Raw genomic sequence first — 8,569 nt, forward strand, 5'->3', positions numbered from 1 at the left:
TCATATAGAGGCAAAAAGTAAAGTAAATGAAAAAGACATAAAAGATTGTTTCCTTGTGATTAGAACTCTTAGGATTTACTCTCTTAACACCTTTCAAATATACCATAAAGCAGTATTCACTATGGTCATCATGTTGTACATCACATCCCTCACACTTATTTCTCTCATGACTGGAAGTTTGTACTTTTCTGAAAGTTTTCATTTTAATTCCAGTGTAGTTAACATACAGTGTTATATTAGTTTCAGGTGCGCCATATAGTAATTCAACAGTTCCATACATCACCCAGTGCTCATCACGACAAGTGCACACCTTAATCCCCATTACTTATCTCACCCATCCCCGCCTACACACCTCCCCTCTGGTAACCATCAGGTTGTTCTCTATAGTTAAGGGTCTGTTCCTTTCTCTCTCTCTCTCTGTTGTGCGCTCGCGCTCTCTCTCTCTCTCCCTCTCTCTCTCTGTTGTGCGCTCTCTCTGTCTCTCCCTCTCATTTCTTCCTTTGCTTATAGCTTTTGTTTCCTAAATTCCACACATAAGTGAAATCATATGGTATTTGTCTTTCTCTGACTGACTTATTTTGCTCAGCCTTATACTCCCTAGCTCCATCCATGTCATCGCACATGGCATGATTTCATTCTTCTTTACAGGCTCTTTGACACAGAAAGACAATGGGGCCAGAGGGTGGCTGATATTGACAGAAGAGGGGTAGAAATGATTGTCCCTTGAGTCAAGGATAGATGGGAAGGAAGGGGGCATGGGTACCTGACATACAGACTAAAAGGGCCAAGGGATGGACGTATGGGCCAGAAAGATGAGGGTGATCATTGGGAAGAGAATGAAACACAAGTAGCCAAAGCCTCTGAGGACCTGGATGCGTCCTGGCGGTACACACCCCACTGGAAGCCTTCCTTTCTGTCCACGTATATCTTGTCTGTCTCTGTTACCTCATCTTCAAGTTGAACACTAGAGAAACAGTTCCCACACAGTCTGAGAAAGGAGAGACTGTATGGGGAACAGTGTGCAACAATGGGTCTCTCTCTTGGACAGAGGGCTGGAGTTCGGGTCATGTTGGTCCCAGACACCACATCCATCATTGCCCACTGTCCCAGTGCTCCTTTCAGCCCTAACACAGAGTCACACATCATTGTAGTTAAGGGCATCAGATTTGAGGTCAGAGCAACCAGGGTTTGCATCCTTGTGCTAAATTCTGTGGTCCAGGGCAAGTAACTTGGACTTCATGGTGACTCACCTTATTTTTTTCCCTTAAACTGAGGATAGTGATAGTTTCTACCTCATGAGAAAATTGTGAGAATTGAGCGAATACCTGGCAATACAGGCAAAGCCTCCGGAGAAACGCCTGTGACCTAACAAGCACTACAAATAAGTTAGTCATTCCTAGGTCAGGAACTTAGCACAAGGGCTGGGGCTTAGTAAGAGATGAATGTGTGTTAATTGCACTTGTTGTTACAAGGAGGAGAACAGATGGGTGGATGAGGGCAGGTTGCAGTGTCAGCTATTCACATACTTTATAAAGTGGCGAGGGTTAAACAGAGCAGCCCTGGTGGGAAATAACCTGATACACTGTTTAAGGGAACCAAAATTAAAAGATCACAGACCGAAACAGGCTGTGGGAAGGATTAGGGGAAGGATTAGCTGGGGGGCCTAAGTTCCCATTTCCAAAATTTGGGCCAAGAAACCCATTATTATTCAGGAAACGGTCCAGGCTTGAGTGGTAGGTTACAAAAAGCAAGGCAGAGTATCCCTCGCACCACATGACACACTCTGAAAAGAAAAAGAGTCAGATATTACCGTATGGTTTCTCAGGAGAAGATATTAACAAATGTTTATGTGTTTTTTAGGTGCAAATGTAAACATAAAGAAGTCAGGGTAAAAGAACATGTGAGAATGTCAACTGTATTTATAAATGGGTGGCTGGGATGCATAATAGTTATGCTTTCATATTTATGTTTTACTTGCTTAAAAGGATGTTTGTGCCTGGGTCAGGGTTTTGTCAGGCGCTGGGGCCGGGGGAGCGGTGGGAAGCCCTCCTCTTACTGACTCATTATGCAGCACAATAGGAGCAATCGATCATTTATAAGCGGATGGATCTTCTCGCTGATTAATAAGCTGTATCACCTTACACAATTCACCCAACTTCTCCTGATCCCAGCTCCTTATATGTAATAATCGGAGATTAGGTCTAACCGCCACCTTATCAAGATGTGGAACATACACCACACCCCAAAAGGTTCCCAGTTAATCTCCTCTTCATCCCCCGGCTGCATGCAAACCTTGACCTGCTCTCAGTCTCTCTATGTTAGTTTTTCCTCTCCTAGAATTTCATATAAATGGAATCGTACATCCTGTATCCCTCTGTGCCCGGCTTTTTGTAACTCAGCATTTCTTAAAGATCCATCCATGTCCTTGCCTTTTCCTTGCTAAGCACTCTCCCATTGCACTGATTTGTTTACCTTTAACGTCGTTTTAAGGAAGTTTCAGAAGGTAGTGAAAGTAGTTCCTTGTGTTCAATCACCAACTTCTTGGTCAGTCTTCCGTTCTTATATAATGATATAATTTCATCCGTTGTCACGCTTTTATCTCTCTAGGGAAATATTATCTTAAGGTCTTTTTCACCATTTTTCTATTGTTTTTATTCCCTCGGTGCAAATCATTTGATTGTTTTGAGTTTGTTCTGTCCCTTCCATGCTTACGCTGAGCTGTGCCTATCTCTTGCAGAGGAGGCTTCACTGCTGAGTCGGCCCTGGGCTCATAGGTGCTTGGCTTTATTTTATTTATTTACTTGTTTTTAAAGATTTTATTTATTTGACAGAGAGAGAGAGAGAGAGACAGCGAGAGAGGGAACACAAGCAGGGAAAGTGGGAGAGGGAGATGCAGGCTTCCCGCTGAGCAGGGAGCCCGATGCAGCGCTCGATCCCTGGACCCTGGGATCATGACCCGAGCCAAAGGCAGATGCTTAATGACTGAGACACCCATGCGCCCCGGCGCTTGGCTTTAATCCATACGTTGCTCTGGCCTTGCCAGCAGTTTAGCTTCCTTTTTGATCCTACTACTGGTGGCCCCTGCTTTACCACTGTTTTCCCCTTTCTTTTTTTTTAAATTTTTTAAAAAAATTTTAAATTAACATATATTACTTCTTTCGGGGGTACAGGTCTGTGATTCATCAGTCTTAACGTAATTCACCATGCTCACCATAGCACATACCCTCCCCAGTGTCCATCACCCAGCCACCCCATCCCACCCACCCCGCTTCCACTCCAGCAAACCTCAGTTTGTTTCCTGAGATTAAGAGTCTCTTATGATTTTTCTCCCTCTCTGGTTTCGTCTTGGTTCATTTTTCCCTCCCTTCCCCCACGATCCTCTGTCTTGATTCTCAAATTCCTCATATCAGTGAGATCATATGATAATTGTCTTCCTCTGATTGACTTATTTCGCTTAGTATAATACCCTCTAGTTCCATCCACGTCATTGCAAGTGACAGGATTTCATGGTTTTGATGGCAGCATAATATTCCATGGTGTGTGAGTGTATGGGTATATATACCCATGTACCCATACACACACACCTCATTTTCCTTTTCCATTCGTACGTTGATGGACATCTAGGCTCTTTCCATAGTTTGGCTATTGTGGACATCGCTGCTATAAACATTGGGGTGCACATACCCCTTCGGATCACTACATCTGTATCTTTGTGGTAAATACCCAGTAGTGCAACTGCTGCGTCGTAGGGTAGCTCTATTTTCAACGTTTTGAGGAACCTCCATACTGTTTTCCAGAGTGGCTGCACCAGCTTGCATTCCCACCAACAGCGCAGGAGGGTTCCCCTTTCTCCGCATCTTCACCCACATCTGTCATTTCCTGACTTGTTAATTGTAGCCATTCTGACCGGTGTCAGGTGGTATCTCATTGAGAGTTTGGTTTCTATTTCCCTGATGCCGAGCGATGTTGAGCACTTTTTCGTGTGTCTGTTGGCCATTTGGATGTCTTCTTTGCAGGAACGTCTGTTCCGTGACTTCTGCTCATTTCTGGATTGGATTACTTGTTCTTTGGGTGTTGAGCTTGATACGTTCTTTATAGATTTTAGATACCAACCCTTTACCTGATATGTCATTTGCAAATATCTTCTGCCATTCTGTCGGTTGTCTTTTGGTTTTGCTGACTGTTTCTTTGGCTGTGCAAAAGCTTCTTATCTGGATGAAGTCGCAATAGTTCTTTTTGGCCCTTGCGTCCCCTGCCTTTGGTGACGTTTCGAGGAAAAAGTTGCTGCGGCTGAGGGCAAAGAGGTTGCTGCCTGTGTTCTCAAGAATTTTGATGGACTCCTGTCTCACATGTAGGTCTTTCATCCATTTGGAATCTATTTTTGCGTGTGGTGTAAGGAAATGGTCCAGTTTCATTCTTCTGCATGTGGTTGTCCAATTTTCCCAACACCATCTGTTGAAGAGACTGTCTTTTTCCATTGGACATTCTTTCCTGCTTTGTCAAAGATCAGTTGACCATAGAGTTAAGGGTCCACTTCTGGGCTCTCTATTCTTTTCCATTGATCTATGTGTTTGTTTTTGTGCCAGTACCATACTGTCTCGATGATGACAGCTTTGTAATAGAGCCTGAAGTCTGGAATTGTGATGCCACCAGCTTTGCGTTTTTTTTTTTTTTTTTTTTTTCCCCAACATCCCTCTGACTATTCGAGGTCTTTTCTGGTTCCATACTTGTTTTAGGATTATTTGTTCCACTTCTTTGAAAGAAAGTTGATGCTGTTTTAATAGGGATTGCATTAAATGTGTAGACTGCTCTAGGTAGCATAGACATTTTCACAATATTTGTTCTTCCAATCCGTGAGCATGGAACGTTTTCCCACTTCTTTGTGTCTTCCTCTATTTTTTTCATGAGTGTTCTATAGTTTTCCGAGTACAGATCCTTTGCCTCTTTGGTTAGATTTATTCCTAGGTATCTTACGGTTCGGGGTGCAATTGTAAATGGGATTGACTCCTTCATTTCTCTTTCTTCTGTCTTGTTGTTGGTGTATAAAAATGCAACTGATTCCTGTGCATTGATTTTTATATCCTGCCACCTGACTGAAGCTCCTGTATGAGCTCTAGCAGTTTTGGGGTGGATTCTTTTGGGTTTTCCACATAAAGTATCATATCATCTGCAAAGAATGAGAGTTTGACTTCTTCTTTGCCAAATTGAATTCTTTTATCTCTTTTGTTGTCTGATTACGGAGCCTAGGACTTCTAGTACTATGTTGAATAGCAGTGGTGACGGTGGACATCCCTGCCGTGTCCCTGACCTTAGGGGAAAAGCTCTCAGTTTTTCCCCATTGAGCGTGATATTCACTGTGGGTTTTCCATAGATGCCTTTTATGATATTGAGGTATGTACCCTCTCTCCCTACAATGTGAAGAGTTTTAATCAAGAAAGGATGCTGTACTTTGTCAGATGCTTTTTCTGCATCCATTGAGACGCCCATATGGTTCTTGTTCTTTCTTTTACTAATGTAGTGTATCACAGTGATCGACTTGCAGATGTTGAACCAAATTTGCAGCCCAGGAATAAATCCAACTTGGTCGTAGCGAATAACCCTTTTAAAGTACTGTTGGATCCCATTGGCTCGTATTTTGGTGAGAATTTTTGCCTCCATGTTCATCAGGGATATTGGTCTGTAATTCTCCTTTTTGATGGGGTCCTTGTCTGGTTTTGAGATCATGGTAATGCTGGCCTCATAAAAGGAGTTTGGAAGTTCTCCTTCCCTTTCTATTTTTTTGGAACAGTTTCAGAAGAATAGGTATTAATTCTTCTTTAAATGCTTGGTAGAATTCCCCTAGGAAGCCATCTGACCCTGGGCTCTTGTTTTTTGGGAGATTTTTGATGACTGCTTCAATTTCCTTACTGGTTATGGGTCTGTTCAGGTTTTCTAGTTCTTCCTGGTTCAGTTTTGGTAGTTTATAACATCTCGAGGAATGCATCCATTTCTTCCAGAATGTGTATTCTGTTGCTTTGGAATGGAATGTTCTGAATATATCTGTGAAGTCCATTTGGTCCAGTGTGTCCTTTAAAGCCTTTATTTCCTTGTTTTTTGTTTTTTTTTTTCTTTTCTTAGATGAACTGTCCATTTAGGTGAGGGGGGGTGTTAAGATCCCCTAGTATTATTGTATTATTGTTGCTGTGTTTCTTTGACTTTGTTATTAACTGGCTTATATAATTGGCGGCTCCTATGTTAGGGGCATAGATATTCACAGTTCTTAGATCTATTGGTGGATAGACCCTTTAAGTAGGATATAATGTCCTTCCTCATCTCTTATTATACTCTTTGGTTTAAAAATCTAATTTGTCTAATATAAGGTTTGCCACCCCAGCTTTCCTTTGATGTCCATTGGCATGGTAAATTGTTTTACACCCCTTCACTTTCAATCTGGAGGTGTCTTTGGGTCTAAAACAAGTCTCTTGCAGGCAGCATATTGATGGGTCTTGTTTTTTTATCCAGTCTGATACCCTGTGGATTTTGCTTGGGGCATTTAGCCCATTTACTTTCAGGGTAACTATTGAAAGATATGAATTTAGTGCCATTGTATTGCCTGTAAGGTGACTGTTATTGTATATTGCCTCTATTCCTTTCCAGTCTATGTAACTTTTAGGCGCTCTCTTTGCCTAGAGGACCCCTTTCAATACTTCTTGTAGGGCTGGTTTGGTGTTCACAAATTATTTTAGTTTTTGTTTGTCCTGGAAGCTTTTTATCTCTCCTATTTTCAATGACAGCCTAGCTGGATATAATATTCTTGGCTGCATATTTTTCTCATTTAGTGCTCTGAACATATCATGCCAGTCCTTTCTGGACTGCCGGGTCTCTGTGGATAGGTCTGCTGTCAATCCAATGTTTCTACCATTGTAGGTTACAGACCTCTTGTCCCGAGCTGCTTTCAGGATTTTCTTTTTGTCTCTGAGACTTGTAAGTTTTACTATTAGATGTTGGGGTGTGACCTACTTTTATTGATTTTGAGGGGGGTTCTCTGTGCCTCCTGGATTTTGATGCCTGTTTCCTTCCCCAAATTAGGGAAGTTCTCCACTATCATTTGCTCCAATAAACCTTCTGCCCCTCTCATTCTTCTTCTTCTGGGATCCCAATTATTCTAATATTGTTTTGTCTTATGGTATCACTTGTCTCTCGAATTCTGTCCCGTGATCCAGTAGTTGTTTATCTCTCTTTTTCTCAGCTTCTTTACTCTCCATCATTCGGTCTTCTGTATCACTAATTCTCTCTTCTGCCTCATTTATCCTAGCAGTTAGACCCTCCATTTTTTATTGTACCTTGATAATAGCCTTTTTGATTTCGACTTGGTTAGATTTCAGTTCTTTTATTTCTCTAGAAAGGGATTCTCTAGTATCTTCCATGCTTTTTTCAAGCCCAGCAAGTATCTTTATAATTGTCATTCTGAACTCTATTTCTGACATCTTACTAATGTCCGTATTGATTACTTCCCTTGCAGGCAGCACTGCCTTTTTTTTTTTTTTTTTGAGGTGATTTTTTTTCCGTCTTGTCATTTTGTCCAGAGGAGAATAGATGAATGAGAGAACAAAATGCTAACAGGGTAACAATGACCCCAGAAAAATACACACTAAACAAATCAGAAGGGACCTGTAACCAGGGGGGAAAAGAAAGGGACAGAAAGACAAAAAAAGTATATGATCAGGCTGGTGAATAGATCAGAGCCACACAATAGATTCGGGGCATATTTTGGGCTGTTAGAAGAAACTGCCTCCCAAAATTTTTAAGAAAGAAAAACTGACATATGTATAAAAATAAGGGTAAATATGAAGGGATGGAATATGACTGTAAATATGAAAATTATAAAAGATTCTATAAATGGAATTGATAAGATAAGAAGTTGGTTGAAAAAAGAAAGAAAAGAAATTTTTAAAAAAAGGAGAGAATGTGATCAGGCAGGAGACTAGAACAAAGCCATACACTAGAGATTTTCGGTACATTTTGGTCTGTTAGAGGAAACTGTATCCCAAAATTTTAAAGAGAGAACAACTTACATATATATAAAAAATAAGGTTAAATACAATGAAGGGCTAGAATATGACTCTAAAAATGAAAATTAAAAAAAGATTTTTACAAAAAGGGCTGATAAGATGTTGGTTGAAAAAGGGAAAATGAAAAATTAAAATGGGAAAAGAAAAAATAAAGTAAATTTAAAAAAATTAACTGTGAAAGACTAAAGGGATCATGGGGAAAAAAGCCGTGAATTCTATGTGCTGCATTCCCCTGGCGCTGGAGTTCTGCCATACTCATTGACCAGTAAACTTGGTCTTGGCTGGCTGTTCTTCCTGACCTTTGGGGGAGGGGCCTGTTGCCACGGTTCCCAAATGTCTTTGCGGGAGGCGGAATTGCCCCGCCCTTGCCTGGTCCGGCTAAGTAATCTGCTCGGGTTTGCTCTCGGGAGCTTCTGTTCCCTGCATGCTGTCCGAATAGCTTTGAGGACGGGAGTGAAAATGGCGGCCTCCCAATCTCCGCCCTGGAGGAGCCAAGAACTTGGGCCCCCACTCCTCAT

Source organism: Eumetopias jubatus, unplaced genomic scaffold (assembly GCF_037043125.1).
Source record: "Eumetopias jubatus isolate StellerSeaLion01/CBP00866 unplaced genomic scaffold, mEumJub1_p1.0 scaffold_11, whole genome shotgun sequence".
Taxonomy (NCBI): Eukaryota; Metazoa; Chordata; class Mammalia; order Carnivora; family Otariidae; genus Eumetopias; species Eumetopias jubatus.